At 34.5% G+C, this 5,382-nt stretch overlaps 1 pseudogene; it reads left to right on the top strand.

The window, feature by feature from the left end:
- Window positions 1-371: 371 nt before the first annotated feature.
- Window positions 372-5,382, top strand: part of LOC133880028 (2-dehydro-3-deoxyphosphooctonate aldolase-like) — a 9,214-nt pseudogene continuing 4,203 nt past the window's right edge.

Below are 5,382 nucleotides of genomic sequence, written 5' to 3'. Positions count from 1 at the left end.
AGGTATAAATAACTTGCTCAAGTTGCTCTCGGGACAGATCGGTTGCGACCCACAAAGATCAATAAATTGGCCCAATTGTGACTCAAGTAGAGAAATGGAGGACTGGGTTAGGGTTGTTAATTTTGACACGACCTACAAATTTGACATGAACACGATACGAATATATAAAGTTTAAATTTATGCTATAACTTGTTTATGATTCGTCAATCCGTTTATGACTCGTCAACCTGTTTATGACACGTTTCCATCCGTCAACTTGTTTATAATTTGTCAACCTATTTATCATATGTTTACGACACATTTATAACATATTTTTGACCGAATTAACTAAAACACACCAACCCGACGGACGGACCGACCCGCCAACCCGTTTTTGTAAGGCTAGGCTGGCCGATGGTGAAGATCGCGCGGAATTTATTAATTTTGCACTACTCAATCTCTCGTCTCTGCGTCTCTCGCTGTCGTCTCGGGCTCGCATCTGATTCGCTCAGGTAAGTCCTTCACTTGATACGGTGCTCCGCCACTTCACGGACTCCAACAATGGTTCTTTTTGAGAATCTGTTTCAATCGCATTCACTCTGGATGGACTAATTACCGATTTCTATTTTTGCTTTATGCTCTGCTTGGTTGCTCAGAAAATGTAGGAAAAGTTAAGTGTTACATTGAATTGGCTTAAATTGAAGTGTCTCTTTTCCACTTCTATTTTGTTCTGAATGGTATTTGGTTAACTGCTTCTTACTATTTGTCCATTTCGCACATTTTGTTTGCGATTCAAATTCGACGTCGCTGTTCGCTTTATGCTCATAAATTCACCAAATTTCATCAATGTATTCACAAATGCGTGTCTTTGCATACATGATGCCTCTGTGTGTGTATGTATGTTCATGTGTATAATGTAGGTATGTACATGCCCATACTTGTTGTATGTATAAATCGTGTAAGTGATGCATACATAAGCAAGTAGCCTATCTACTCAATAGGGTAATGATAATTATGGCAAAGTGTTAAGTAAATTGCTTGCACGAATCGGTTTTTCTATAAACGTTTGATGATTAGTTGGTTTTTATAAGAAAAAATAAACACTTTGTCTTGTGCTAAATATTCTTGTGGCTTAATTTTCTTTCCTCTAAAAAATTCTTATATGTGGCTTTCACTTGTGTCTCAGCTTAGTGGAGGATGGATTCATCAACAGTGCTATTTAACCAGCTCAAGGTCTTTATTAGTTAGCTTCTTTGATTGACTATCTTGTAAACGATATGCATAGGATTGTTTACATGTAAAATGAAACCCTTATGCTTTATTGGAGTATATCGATCTTAACAGGCAGCAGAACCATTTTTCTTGTTGGCGGGTCCCAATGTGATCGAATCTGAGGAGCATGTTCTACGGATGGCCAAGCACCTGAAGACTGTTGCGTCAAAGTATGCCCCTCTGTTTGGGATAAATGCCTTTCTCTTCATAAGAAAATTAAGTGTTTTAATGAAATGGGCATAGTTTTGTTTTGAAATTGGTTGAGGAAAACTGAAACTTTTTCTTTGTTGTATGGAGTTTGAAGTGTCATTTCTTTTTTCAAAGGTTGTATTACTTGTGACTTATATCTGTACTTTGTGTACATGAAACAGTCTTTATGAAGTATGTTACTCGTTATAGATTGCATGGGTAATGAAGTTTAACTTGAAAGAACATTCCAAAATTTATACCCATGATACACCCACATACATCCAATTTGAATCTCCTGTACTTTCTTTTTTTTTTTTTTTTTTTTCTCTCTCTTGGTAGTTTTCTACAAGATGCAAAAGTGTTGTTTTTTATTCTTTAGCTGTTTTATCCAAGAAACACAGCTAAAGGAATTCAATTTAATTGTTAAGTAAGCTTGCAGAGTTCTATAATGACAGTTTATTTCCGAATCTTGTAGAGTTGGGTTGCCTCTGGTTTTCAAGTCAAGTTTCGATAAAGCTAACCGAACATCCTCAAAATCATTTCGAGGCCCGGGCATGATTGAAGGCTTACAGGTTTGTGATGTTATTATTTTGTTCTCATGCATTGGTTTTTTTGAGGTTTTGAATCTTGACAATGCTAGATGTCTCATACATAACCGGGGGGGGGGGGGGGGGGGGGGGGGGGGAATATATTAAAAAAATTTGAATGAAGTTTGAAATTTTCAATGTTAATTCGTGAACATTAGGAAACCAAAGTTTATATGGTAACAGAACGAAGAATTCATTGAGAGCTAGGTAGATACATTTGGTTAACAAAGGCTAGTTCTGCTGTTTGAAGTTATTGTCTGGGGAGCATTTAATGAATTTTTGAAAATCTTCTGAGGTATGGAGAAGGTTCTAGAACAAAAACTTTGTAAACAAAGGAAGAGCTATCATGAATAGTAATTAAGACTACTATAGGTGCAAATGCATGCCATTCGTAGCTTGCATATAGCACTAGATCATGCTAGAGGAATAAAGACATCAAAACTACAGAGTCATCAGATTAAAATTATTATCCTCTTGCACCATGTAGTGTTGTCAGCTTTAGATTTGGAAGTTTCTTTGTTACAATTATGACAGAAATGTTAGGATACTGTTGATATTCTACCACCCCAATTCTATATTGGGAAGATGATTAACCCACTTAAAGTGGGTGGAATATAAAAGAGCTCATGGGTGCTAATTCCCGCATATATTTTTTACTAGGTGAAACTGGGCTTTATAAGCGATTTTAGGGAGCTTTTATTGTAACTTGACTAGTTTTTTTGGAGTGATAACACAGATATAGCGCTTTCCTGAGTCGTTACAAATGGTATAGAGTAACCTAAGAACACCACGTGATACTAGAGCATTGCATGACGTGGCCTTGATGAGGACGTCAAAAATTGAAGGGAGGAGATTGTAACACCCAAGCCTTACATTGGAAAGATGATTAGCCCACATAGAGCTGGTGGATTATAAAAGAACTTATGGGTGCTAAGTTTCACATTGATTTCTTACTATGTGATACTAGGTTTTATTAGCAATTCTAGGGAACTCTGATTGCAATTTGACTAGTCATTTTAGAGTGATAACGCAAATATGACTAATGTTTTCTTTGGGTAGTTACAAATATAAGGTTAAGGTGCATATTGCTCATATCAGCATTTTGATTAAGATATACCTTATATACCCATGAAGTTCGGATATGAAACTAAAAGATTTGACAAAAAGAAACAAAGAAAGATACTAATTTTCAGTATCGTTAGATGTTGTGACTCTACTTTGAGTTTTAACAAGTACTATATGCATCTTATAGTTTTTCTATGTTTATTTGCTTATATGTAGACTTCTGTAAAAATTGTTTATAATCAAAGGTGGCGGCATACTCAAGAACCATGGTTACTTATCTTGAACAGTATTTTTCTTGCTATACATGGATTAAGTCATTTGAAAAATTAATGTAGAAAAGCCAATAAAGTTCCAAGAATTGTTCTATGAAATTATTATTATTCATAAAATAAAAAATAAATAAAAATTTAAAGTTCCAAGAATTGTAAATTTTCTCTTATTTCTCCACTTTATTTGCAGATACTTGAGAAGGTTAAAATTGCGTATGACATTCCTGTAGTGACTGATGTGCACGAAACTATCCAGGTAAGGTTTTATTGTACAGTGGTACTCTTGTTCCTTTTGTTTTATTTCTACCTAGATGTCTCATAATAGCTATTTTTCACTGTTTAGGGAAGATATGAGTGAACTACATTTTGCTTTGATATAAATACATTCACTAAGTAAATTGTGTTCCTCAGGAGTATTTGTTCATGTATACCTATATGACTATAAGTCAACGGACTTAGAAATGTGTCTACATATGTTGTGGGATTTAGGGTAGGTAGAGTTATGAATTTTTGGTTTTTCTAGGGTGAGGAATAGGCTTTAGAGTTTGTAGTTTGAATTTTGGTTTGGAAAAGATATGGGCTAGAGGGTGAAGAGGGGCTGAAACAATGGATGGTTGGTTGCAGGAATTTAGTGCAGCAGCTTTTTGAAGGGTTTGGGGTTAGATTTGAAGAATTATTTGGTGACGAAAGGTAATTGAAAACATGGAGGTTTTAGGATTTCAAGTGAATAAGGGAAAAAGGTCTGCTTTGTACTTATCAAAAAAGAAGAAAAGAGAGAATTTTCTTGCTGTTCAGGGGCTGTAAAAGAACAGTGACGTGAACAATAAGAACGTGCCTAAAGAGAGAGAGAGAGAGAGAGAGAGAGAAGAACACACTAAGAACGACATGTGTCAATACTTATTAATTAATCCATTTATTGAAACTTTGAATTCTTTTGAATACATTAAATTTATATATAGAACATTGGATTTTACTTCCTCTGATAGGATTGGATAAACAAATCTTAATAAAACGAATAAAAGACTCCTAGTGTTATTAAAATTTCTATAATAATCTATGCAAAACAATTAAGAAATAACCCTAAAGAAATAAACTTATGAGATTCCGGATCTGGTCTTGTACATAAAAAAACACCTACTCATTAACTAATGACTTTCAAAACTATTTTGACCCTTAAAACACATAATGTAAGTTTAGAAGTCATGTAAGTCTTGCTTTATTCGAATGTTGCTTGTTAGCTCCACATATGAAAAGCTCTGGGTTGCCAAAACTGAGAAGTACACTAAAGACTTAAGCCCTTATTCCATGGCTTTATCGGTTGTCAATACCATTTTCAGAGTGAAGTGCTGCTACCAATATAAATAACATGGAAAGTTTGGAACTGGTGCTGTTCAAAATGTCAAAAACACATTTGAATACTGCTTTTATCTTTTCTTTGCCAGTGTGAACCAGTTGGCAGAGTTGCAGATATTATTCAGATTCCAGCGTTCTTATGCCGTCAGGTTAACATTATTTCAACTGAAATTTCGGCATTTACATTATCAGAAAAAATTTCATGTTTACTAGACGTGATTTGACCAATTTCATTTATCTCACTTGTGACCTATCCTTATCTAAAAAATATAAAAATCATTTCTAATTTATCACATCTTCCAATAACAGACAGATCTTCTAGTTGCAGCGGCCAAGACTGGAAAAATTGTCAATATCAAGAAAGGCCAGTTCTGTGCTCCTTCCGTGAGTACTTTTATCAACCTGACAAATTAGAATCTATGTTGACATACTCCAAATTAAAGCCTTTATGCTTCTATATTGTACTTGTCTTCTAATTGTATATTGTTCATATTTTGCAGGTCATGGTAAATTCTGCTGAGAAGGTTAGATTGGCAGGAAATCCAAATGTGATGGTTTGTGAGAGAGGAACCATGTTTGGTTATAGTAAGTTTCTGGATTTGGTTTCAAACATTTTATGTCACATTCTTCTTAACAGTTTTTTTTTTTTTTTATATATATATATATAT

The sequence above is a fragment of the Alnus glutinosa genome, chromosome 10 (assembly GCF_958979055.1).
Source record: "Alnus glutinosa chromosome 10, dhAlnGlut1.1, whole genome shotgun sequence".
Lineage (NCBI taxonomy): Eukaryota > Viridiplantae > Streptophyta > Magnoliopsida > Fagales > Betulaceae > Alnus > Alnus glutinosa.
This window is presented reverse-complemented; position numbering and strand designations above follow the sequence as displayed.